Raw genomic sequence first — 12,581 nt, forward strand, 5'->3', positions numbered from 1 at the left:
CTGTGATATGGCTGGTGATGCGATACGCTCCCATATGTATGTGTTCGGGGATGTAAGGAGATTTGAACCCTTCCGGTGTGATGTTGTGTGTGGCACCAGCGTCGGAGTGGTGACCACGTTCTTGAGCTTTGCATGATTTCGTTTGCATTATATATATGTATATGATTTTGATACGGATTTTGACGCACTGATTTGTACTTCCCTTTGATATCCGGTTTGCTTTCAGCTTTGGCCCATATTTCTGTACTCCGTGCTTTACATACTTAGTACATATTTCGTACTGACCCCCTTTCTTCGGGGGGCTGCGTTTTATGCCCGCAGGTACAGACATCGGTGATCCTCCACTGTAGGCTTCACGTTTCTGCTATTTCGGAGTACTCCTCCTTGATCCGGAGTCCACTTCTGGTACAGACATCTTTTGCTATGTATATTTTGTACATTTGACTATTCGGGTACGGCGGGGCCCTGTCTCTCCATATGTCTTTGTTTTGGATTCGTAGAGGCCTGTAGTCATGTTTGTGAGGCGAGGGTCCTATATGTGTTTGTTTGACTTTGATATTTGGTCTTAAAGCGGTCCGTTTGTTATGATGGCCCTAAATGGCTCTTATGCTTATATTTGCACTTATGACCGGTGATGTCTATTCCGCCGCTCCTTTCGGATTCGATATGATATTTTGATATGTGCGACCGCTTAAGACATATTTTGATATAAATTATGTTTGATATGACTTTTATGAAATTTTGAAATAAGTTTGGATTCGGTAAATGAATGTGCGATTTGGTCTGGGTACCCAGGTAGGATGCCCGTCGCGGCCCACGGGGCTGGGTCGTGACAAAAGTGGTATCAGAGCAGTCTGTCCTCGGAATGTCTACAGGTCGTGTCTCGTAGAGTCTTGTTTATCGATGTGTTGTGCACCACATCTATAAACAGGGAACTACAGGGCATTTAGGATGTTACTTTCTTTGGAATCTTAGATCGTGCGATAGAGCTGTGCTATTAGGGTGATTCTGATCTGACCCGTTCTTGTGTTTGCAGTGATGCCTCCGAAGAAGGCAACGGCGGCCCAGAAGGGCAAAGCGAGGAAGGGAGAGACTAGTCAGGCACATCGAGCTACTCGGGCTCGTGTTTATGATTTGCCTGAGGTTGTGCCTCATTCTGAGGGTTCTGCTACACCCCCACTAGTACAGCCTGGAGCAGGACCTTCAGCAGCTCCAGAGGTCCGTGTACCCGCCCGGAACGAGCAGATCTATAGAATCTCTGGCCTGAAAATCGTGGAGGCGCACTGTTACACCTTGGAAAATTCCCTATTCACATACAGTGAATAGGCTAGCGAAGAGCATGACGTATACGACATTTGGATAAGTAAGAGATAGCATTTGATGATGCTAATCGAGATACAAAGACACTTGACGCAAGGGAAGAAGGTTGTCAAGGGAAGTACAGGATATGTTACGTCTCGGGTAAGAATTATGAGCGACAAGTTAATGATGGCTTAAATATGTTTCAAAAATGAGTAATAATGTCCCTTAGATTGGAATTGAGGTGTTAAACAAGTGTCAAGAAGGTTCCATAAGGATTGGAGATTAAACGAGTCGACGAGAACGAGTTTCGGACAACTGGGCATTATACGGCCAGACATACTGGCCGTATAAAACGTACGGACCATATGTCCAGCCATATGTCATAACCAGAATGAGGTCCTTCACTGGACCAGATCTACGGCCAGACATACGGTCAGTATAAACTATACAGACCGTATGTTGGTCCGTAGAATCTGGTCGGGACAGATTTTAAAACGATATAAGGACCTCTCTCTCATTTAATTCATTTCCTTTTCCACTCTCCACACCTCAAGAACACTCTAGAATTCTTTCCATTATTCATCCACAAGAAGCTAAGAGAAATTGATGATCAACTACATTAAACCCACAAAATCAAGTGTAGAAAACATATTAAAGTTCATCTTAGCCAAGAAATCCCAAGGGAAGTGGACTAGGGTTTTTGTGCAAGAAGAGAATTCCCACTCAAGGCTTATTCTCCCATCATCTAAGGTAAGTTTTATGATCATTCCATGTCGTTTAAAGTATTGGAAGGCTAAGACAATTGAATTGTAGAAAGATATAGAAAATGGGTCATGAATGTGTAAATAGTGTCATTGTTGAGTAGTAGTTTGAGGTGAATTATGAATATTGCTATGTTGTGATTATAAGTCCGCTATAAATGATATTTAGAACATGGATTAAGTATTATATGCCAGAGAATGCAATAATGAATTATGACCATGATTATGGAGAAATTGGAGTGAAATGGCGAAACGCGGATAATGTAGATGAATGATGATTGTTGCCCATGATATTGTAAATGTTGTTATAGTTGTTTGGGAGTTGAAATATGATATGGAGAAAGTTGTATAAACAAAGGAATTCTGCCCAATTTTCTTTTGCTTTAGTAAGCACGTTTAAGTAATCAATTAGCTAATGTTCATGTGGCTTCTCTTGAAGGTAGAAACATGGGCATCGAAGGAGAACAAGCAAGTGATCGATTACTTAAACTAAAAAGGTATGTGAGGTTGGTCCTTTATTTCTATGGCATGAATCCTATGGTATGATTTTTCCTTCTTCTCCATGAATTCCATATATCCCGGAAACTAAGAGTCTATGTTCATGAATAGCCATATGAGATAAGAGATACGTTATGAGCCTAATAATGATGATGATGAGCTTAAGTTTAGAGATTCTAGAGTTCATGATATGATGTTCCTATAAAGTTAATGATGTCGTTTATTGCATACACTCACCTTATATACTATTTCCTTCAAGGTGAGGCAGAATACTTATAAATGTCCATAATGGAATCGGGGGTTCACGACCTTATGTCACCTCGATAAAGTATAGATATCTTTGAGTTATTATGCATGCATTATGATGAGTACATATTGATGATATTACACCGTGCCTATATGGCTGGGCAGACACCGCTAAGGCGGGCAGTGCATACACCATGTCTAGATGGCATGGGTAGACACCATTAGTGGGCGGCATGAGATGGTACCCCGAACGCGGGAGGCCTGGACGCAGGCTAATTATTATCACACCGTACCTATATGGACGGGCAGCTTATACATTTATGCATACATGATATGATGATGATTATGAAGTAAGCAAGCATGCATTATTTCCTTTATAAGTGACAGTTAGATACAGTTGCTCCTTATTTGATGCTTCCTTTATCTTATTGACGTATTGTTATTATTTATGCCTCTCATACTCAGTAAAATGTTCGTACTGACGTCTGTTTTCTTAGGACGCTGTGTTCATGCCCACAGGTAGACAGGGAGGTGATCTTGATCCAGACTCGTAGGAGCTAATAGCTAATTGAGAGCACTCCATTGTTCCGGAGGTGCCTTTAATTATTATTTTGTGTATATATGTATATTTTTGGCATGACGGGGTCCTGTCCCGTCCCTATGTCTAGCACTCTAGTAGAGGCTCATAGATACGCAGTTGTAGGTTATATGGTCTCAAGAGGTTACTACTATATATATATATATATATATATTATCATTTTGATAGCCGAAAGGCTTATGTCTATAAAAGTATCTATGTTCTCAAATGAAAAATGATTTTCTTATGATTTGAGTCTGAAATTGATAAAAAAACGTTAAATGAGTATGATGAGTAGTAGAACGAGTGGTGCTCGGTGGTTAGCCTCGGGTACCCGTCACGGCCCCTAGTCGGGTCGTGACACGCACTAGTCATTGAAAGGGCTGAATGCCTAGAAAATTGCTATCTGTGCCCGCTTCTAAACTCACTCATCAGACTCGAAGATCTGGCCCTCTTGATATGTCCCCTATCATGCTCATGTTCACTTCTCTACTGTTGTAGACTTTCTTCCAAATTTTGAGCATGGGCCTGAATGTTATAGCCCGTATCCTGTACATTTGGAAATCCCAAAGTCGTCGTGGGAAGTTAAGGACAAGATCATTTTCAAAAGTTATTCAAAAGACGAGTTGGTTATAAATATTATTTATGAATATTATTGCATGGAAATATTGAGAAAGGTTAAGGGTAAAAAGGGGAATTCGCAAAATGACCGATGGAAATAATGTGGAAGCTTAGGGGAAAAATGGTAATTTTACAAATTCGAGAAAAATTCTTGAAGGGGCCATGTTGGCCGTGCACTATATGCCCTTGTTTTTAATTATTGGGGGATATTTGTAAATCCTAAAAGTTATGGGCCAAAGCTTGTTGAAGAAGACATTAGTCTTCTTTTAATTTAGCTTAAGAAAAATCAAGAAATTCGAAGAATTTTCTAGAGAGGGGCATGTGCCCCTCACATGCTTGGAAATATATGTGTGTATATATATATATATATATATATATATATATATATATATATATATATATATATATATATATATATATATATATATGAGTCTTCTTCTAATTCAAGACAAGAGGAGAAGAACAAAACAAAAAAAAAAAGATGAAGAGAGTGGAAAGGTGAGGGTTCGGCCACCCCATGGAAAATTGACCATGGGGAATCTTGTTCCAAAAATTGTTTTCTTGTGGTATCTCCACTAATTCAAGGGTCCTCTACAACATGGTATAATTGTTTTGGAAGATAAGTCATCCGTTTCGTCGTTTCCGCATTCGGGGCAAGTTGAGAAGTTGAAGAAGAAAGGTGAGTTTTAATCTTGTTTTATGTGTTATGAAGGGTTTATATGTGTTGTAGTATGCTAAGATGGAAGAAATTCATGATAGAAATCAAGTTGAAGTTGAGCCGTGTGAAGTGTTGTTTGGTCGTGTGTTATGTATAATGTGTAGAAATGATGAACTAAGTGTATTTAGCATGATTATGTGTTGTTGTGATGTGCAGAAAATAAATAAAAATCATGGGATGTGTGTGTTGTAGTGTTGGTCGTATGTATGAGATGTTATGTAAGGAAGAATGAATTAAAGTTATGTGGTGTATTGGTTGTTGTTGTAATGTGTTATAATGTGTAGAAAAGAATGGGAATTTATGAAAATATGCATGTAGTTGTTGTAGCCGAATGATGGGTGATTTGGTAAGCTGAAGTGAATTGATCCTAATTAATGTTTTAGTTGTTGTGTTGTGAAGTTCATGATGGAAAAATGAAAGTTGCATGATTTGAAATGAAGTTGAAATCATTCGTGGATTATGGAAGGAGTTACCAATATTGGTATACATTTTGAATTGATTATAGAAGTTGAAATATAAATGTTTGTATTGTTATTGATAAATTGGCCGAGTTGAATTCTCGGGTGTGCTGTTGTTGATTTGGGGCCGAGCCATATTCTCGGGGCTGGTATATTTACAGGGGAGGTGCTGCCGAAATTCCGGCAGAATATAAGTGAATGTGTTTGAAAGGTTAAAGCAAGTATATGATAATGAAACTAATGAATGGATGAACTCTCTTGCATGTAGACGAACAAGTTGGATGCACAAGCGTAACTAGTTGGTCGCGGCACAGGTATGTGAGGCTTACCCTTTCTTTCTTTTGGCATGTCTTAGAGCCAAGTAAGGTATGATATTGATATATTGGGACTATTCCATTCTGTGATTCCGAGTCTGTTTATGATTTGTATGTCCTCCCTAGTTTAAGTATCTAATAATCCTGATAGGCGGATCCTGACTTAAGTATTCTGACATCCGTAATTTGACATAAGTATTCTGGTCTGAAAATTCTAATATAAATAGTCTGATGTAAGTATATGGCATAAGCGTTCTGATATGAAAAGCTCTGCTATAAATAAGTATTCCGAAGTAAGTATTCTGACATAAGTATGCTGAGATAAGTATTCTGACATAATCATTCTGATATAAGTATGTTGGTCTGAGCATTTTGACATGGATATTCTGATGAAAGTACTTGGCATAAGTGTCCCGATATGAAAATTTTTGATACAAGTATGTATTCTGACATAAGCAATCTGATATAAGAATTCTGGTATAAGTAATCTGTTAGGAGTAATCTGTTACGGATATTCGGATAATACGTTAGGTTAATCCCTTGAGTCTTGATTATGTGCATTTAGTTTCTCATTTTCTGCTCGTGCATAGAGTCTGCTTCCTTCACCGAGTCCCGGGCCGGTTTATATCGTGCGCACGGTTCCCGAGTTCCTCGCCTGAGGGCCGGGCGCCGTATATGAATTCCGAAGTATGATGTGTTACGAAGTATGATGTGTTTGGTTCGCTGAACCGCCTATATGTATTTGTACATCCGGATATTATGATGTGTGTCGTAGACAGGAGTAAATCTTCCGAAGTATGATGTGTGTGGCGCCTAAGGCCGGGAGGCGCCACGTTTCCCCGGGTCCCGTAAGGGACTGGATACCGTTCTTGGCATGCATGGTCTGTATTCCAGTAAGTTGTTTCTGCTATCTTGTATATCGTACATACGATCTGTATATCTGAGTCTGATTATGATTCCGTCTGTTACACTTCTGTACTTTTGGGTCTGATTCTGATTCCATCTGTTATACTTCCGTATTTTGGATTCTGATTATGACTCTGTTTATTGTATTTCTTGCCTTACATACTCAGTACATATTCTGTACTGACCCCCTTTCTTCGGGGGCTGTGTTTCATGCCACACAGGTACACTCAGATGATCTGAAGAATTGACTAGGAGATTCCAGCGGGATTGGCGAGCTCCACTTCCCATCGGAGTGTCGCCGAGTCCGAGTATACATATGTTGTGTTTTTCTGACTTGTGTTAGAGACTTTGCAGACAGAGTCGTGGGTACAACGAGTCAGTTCGTAAGAAGCTTCATATGTCTACAGATTCTGTTTGGTCTGATCTGAGATTTGTGTCCTAAGCGGCCCTGTTTGCTATGATGGCCTAAACGGCCTATATGTTCGTATACGTGTATGTGTTCAGGCGATGTACATTCCGCCTGCCTTCTGGATTTGATACGATATGTCTGATATGTTAGATACACGTGGCCGCTTAAGACACTGTCTGTTCACAATTTCTGTTATATGGTCTACTGTATGTTTCGTGTGATCAGATTCTGGAAATTTGGAAAGAATATGTATGAAATGAGAGTCTGAGGGTTCGCTCGGCTCCGTATGTGGGGTCGGGTGCCCATCACACCCTAATAAGGTTAGGGTGTGACACTGAATGCGTGAAATATCCATATTGTCCTGAAGGGAAGCAGTCAAGCACCTATCCATCAAATGTGGCCCCAGGCCTTTCACAAATCGGTGCACTCGGTCACCCATATCCGCAACCATGGCCGAAGCATACCTAGCCAAAGAATTGAAGCAGAGACTATACTCTATTGCACTCATGTTTCCTTGCCTCAAATTCAAGAATTTATCAGCTCTAGCTCGCGAACTTCTAGAGGCAAATAATGCCGGAGGAAAGCATCAACAAACTCTTGCCATACCGGGGTAGGCGCATTGGCTCCCCGTGAAGCCATCCAAACTGTGTACCAATGAATCGTAACATCCCTCAATCTATAAGATGCTAACTCCATCGATTCGGTGTCCGAAGCATGTATCAAGCGAAGCGTCCTTAACATTCCATCAATAAAATTCTGAGAGTCCTCATCCGGCTTTGACCCGAAGAATTCCGGAGGGTTAAAACTAATGAAGTCACGGGCCCTTGCACTAACGGCCCTATCACCTTGCCCTGTACTTGGCCGCTGAGTCTAGGAAGCAACCAATTGAGTAAGCAAATGAATGGCCTCTTTTACATCTTGGCCTGAATCATCCGGTGGAGGAGTCAGAGGTGCTGGAGCTGGAGCTGAGGCTCCCTCACGCTCCTCAAAAATAGGCACTGTCTGGAAGGACTGAGATTGAGCAGTATTCAGGGACTCACTTTCCTCTACAACTGCTGGCGGTGCTCTTTCAGCCTGCTTTTCTGCCACTGTCTTGCCCTTTTGGGCTGCTATAGCCTTTCTCTTTACAGGCATCTCTGAAATATACAATACAAGGTTAAGGAGAAGGAAGTTGTTATGTCATAGCTCTATCGTACGATGTTATGAAGAAATAAGGTCAATCATTCCTAAAATGCCCGCATCCTCTTGTTTATAAGTGTGGCGCGCAACATACCCATAACCAAGACTCTACTGGACACGGCTCGTCGACACACCCTAGGACAGAACTGCTCTGATACCACTTTTGTCACGACCCAATCGAAGGACCGCGACGGGCACCCGTTGCTAGCCCACCCAGGCACATCTTAACATACCTTTACACTTACATCTAGGTGAGCCACATATTAAAACTTACATTTCTATTCATCAATAATACTAGTCCCATTGGACAACAATACCTTTATATCATCATTGGCATTTATGCCCATATCAATGTATATAAGCCGACAAGGCTAACAAAATGACGTCCAAAATATAGGCCGACAAAGCCAAACACATCTAACTATATACACATGTCTACGAGCCTCTACGGATAGTATGTTATATCATATAGGCAGGACAGTACCCCGCTATGCCCATAAATATATACACAAAAGAATAAGTACCAAAAGCTTTAGCTCCGAAAGAAATGGAGCTCCGCTATGTAGTCCGTGAGTAATGTAGCTATGAATCAAGTCTGTCTCCCTAGCCACCTACGGGCATGACGTAGCGTCCACAAATAAAAGGACGTCAGTACGAAGAATGTACTGAGTATGTAAAGCATGATCAATATCAATATAGAAGCATAAAAAAACAACATAGGAAATAGCATAAGATGGGGGACAGTAGTATCATCGTCATAAGCACTTACTTACCTTTCATAGGGACTTTCCATTTCTAGTACGTGATTGTGTACATATATCCGTATTCGTATCGGTACTCATTTACATTTCGTATAATCGGATTCATATACATAGCCTCATTCGTATTCGTATCATATCCGTACTCATACTCATATCTATATCATATACATATCATTTACATAACATACCCGACCACGGAGGTTCGGTGTTTCACGTACCCGACCATGGTTAGGCACGGTGCACATACCCGGCCAACCAAGGCTCAGTGTTACACATACCTAACCCTACCAAGGCTCAGTGTTATCTGTACCCAATTGCAGTGGTGCGCGCGCCTCGTCATACACATATATATATACATCCATATATTCTACCCAGCCATATAAGCTCAGGGTTTCATAATAGCCATACATAGGCACACACACATATAAGCTCATAGGCATCTTTAGAATTATCACTACTATCATCGTCATCATTATCGTTATCGCTATTATCGTCGTCACCATTTTCATCATTACCATTATCGTCATTCATTTCGTCTATCCTTATAAGATTATTCATAATATGGGGAATATAGTACAAATGTAATACCTATCAAGAATTCTAAGCTTTGTAGCTTTTGAAGATAATATCATTTGGAGAGCATCATAGGTTCGTAGAAGTATAGATGTTTGGCCAAAGAACCATGCCTTACGAAAGAAGGGTTAGCCCCACATACCTTCCCATTCAACTATTTTACCACTTGCACGTTCTCCTTCAACGCTCACGTTTCTACCTTCATTAAAGTTATACTATCATTAGAAATCGATAGCTAGCATACACAACTAAAACTAGAGAAAATCGGACAGTATCTCCTTTATTTATACGACATTCCTCCATATCGTATATCAACTCCCAAACGTCAATAATACATTCATAATATCATAACAATAGTCTTTATTCATCCACATTATCTATATTTCTCAATTCACTTCCAATCGCCCATATCCATGGTCATAACACACAACTACGTTCATTCATATACATTGCCTATCCCATGTTCGTAACATCATGTATAACATGTCCATATCACAACACATCAAGGATCATGATTCAATTCAAGTTATTACTCAAAATGGCACTATTTCCACATTTATGACCCATTTTTCTATATCCTCCTACAATCCAAGTGTTTCAACTTTCAAATACCTTAAAAACATGGAAATACCATAAATCTTACCTTAGATGTTGTAGGAACAAGCTTTGGGTGGAAATGCTTCACTTGAGCCAAAACCCTAGTTCATCTCCAATGAGATTTCTTGACTTGGATGATCTCTTAATGGGTTTCTTACACTTGATTCACTTAGTTTTGATGTTGTTGATCACTAATATCTCTTGAATTCATGTGGAAGAAATGTAGAGAGATGTTTTAGAGAGAAAGGGTGTGATAGGGAAATGAAATGAAATGAAACTTAGATCCCTTATTAAATAGGCCAAATCTGTCTCGACCAGTTCTACGCACCAACATACAGTCCGTATAAATTATACTGACCGTATGTCTGGCCATATATTTAGTCCAGAGAATGGTGACAATCTGGGCTGATTGTACGGTCCGTATGTTTTATACGGCCAGTATGTTTGGCTGTATAATCCCCAGTTTTTCGATGTTCATTTTCGTCAACTCGTTTGATCTCCAATCCCTATGGAACCTTCTTAGCACTTGTTTATAACCTCATTAACAATCTAAGGGACGTTATAACTCTTCTCCAAAGCATTATTAAATCCTCGTTACTTGTAATTTCTTTCCGATACCTATCGTATGCCTTGCCTTCTCTTGGCAAACTTTCTCCCCCTATCTCGAACATCTTTGAAATCTTAATTAGGCTCATTAAATGTCATTCCTTACTTATCGAAATACTGTATACTTTGTGCTCTTCGTTAGTCTATTCACTGTGCATCAACGGAAAATTTTCCGAGGTGTAACATGCTCCCAGGTGGACCAATTCTACCTAAATGTATCCAGGAAAGATGCATGCTCTATGCAATATGATGGAAATTTAAAAGGTCTGAAATTATTTTGATGGTTATCACCATAAGTGCACAAAAGTGGAGCATGATCTAATCCAGTTCTTGCAAGATGTTCCACTTCAATATTTCCAAAGCTGTCAAGAAGAGGAGAATTCACCAACATCCTATCCAGTCATTCAAAAATATATTCTTCATCTGCTCTTCCATTCCACCAAGTGAAGGGACTTCCCTTAAAATTGACTTCTTTAAGTTCACAAGAATTTATGCAAAATGCAAACTCTTCTACATCCTAAGGTTGAATAGGATTACCCCCTATCTTTTCTTCATCATTCAAAACCACATAGAAGTCTCCTCCTATCAACCAAGAACAAGTCAAGGTATTGGAAAGATGATAAATATCCTCCCACAACTCCAGCCTTTCAGATGCATTACATTTAGCGTATACTAAAGTTGTAATAATATGCTGATTCAAATATTGTAAAAATAACTTCAAAGTAATCTGTTGAGGGGAGTCCATCAAAACTTCCACTTCTATGTTATCAGCCACAAAGTACCAGATTTTACCATTATAGTTGTCATTAGCTATGCCTATTCCCAACCTCCTCTTATAATGGTTTATTGTCCTGACATGTTGAAATGGTTCCATGAGAGCAATCAAAAAGAATTTGTGATGTCTATTTAACATTTGTAACCTACAGAAGGCTTTTTGTGTCTTCACTGATCTAATGTTCCAAATGAATGATTTTAATATCATTTAACATTAGATTTAGCTGCATTCCTCTTTGGTACCACCCTGAGTGGAATTTGCTTGTCAATAGCATTCTTCGTTCCTTTCTTCTGGCCCTTATTGTTAGACTTTCTCTTAGGAGATATATCTGCCTGCTTGAGTATATTTTCCTTATTCTAGTTAATATTGTCCTCCTTGTCCTTTTTATGAAGATCTCTGACATCATCCTCTACTTCCATTACCTCAATATTATGAGAGATCAGGTCACGTAACTCTTTGATTAGGGAAGGCTTTCTACAAAGTGTCACCTGTTGGATCTCAGTTTGGGAAACCACTAGTGCCTTTTTTGAAGAATGAGGATCTGGTGGATCAGCATCATGCTCCAAATCCATCTGCTCCTCCATCTTGTCACCTGTGGAAACTGTAGAAATTGCCTCTATTAAATCCTCCATTTGCACATTTTCCTATACTTTTCCTTCTCTTTGCAAAGGATCATGAATTATCACTCGGGAGGAACCCTCTGTAGCCTCTTTTACTTCATCTAATCCCTTATCATCAACAGTCACATTTTCCTGCATTTTGCCTTCTCTTTGCAAAGGATCATGAATTACCACTCAGGGGGAACCCTCTGTAGCCTCTTTTACTCCATCTGATCCCTTATCATCAACAACCACATTTTCTTCATGTTCTAAGTGAACATCTTGTTTTTGAACCTCCTCTTGCCCTAGAACCTCTAATTCACTCAAACCTATTCCCTTATCTGGTGCATTGGTGTCACCAGGATCTCCTTCAGATGTTCCTTCCACACTGTCCTCTTTCCTAGGATCTCTATCACTATTACCTTCCACTCCATCTTCCTGCTGACTTTCTCCTGTTTCTATTACCTTTTCCTCCACCTTATCAGCCTATGAACTATAATGTTCTTCCTCATGATCTATCACCTTTTGAGCTGTTGTTTGTTGCATTAATCCTTGCTCATTATTAATACCTGGCATTACTTCCACTATTATTTGTTGACCTTGTGTGGAACTTTGAATAATGTCATCCACTTTTGTTTGGTCCCTGTCTGCAATATTCAGCCTAATCTCTAATTGATTACT

The sequence above is a fragment of the Lycium barbarum genome, chromosome 7 (assembly GCF_019175385.1).
Source record: "Lycium barbarum isolate Lr01 chromosome 7, ASM1917538v2, whole genome shotgun sequence".
Taxonomy (NCBI): Eukaryota; Viridiplantae; Streptophyta; class Magnoliopsida; order Solanales; family Solanaceae; genus Lycium; species Lycium barbarum.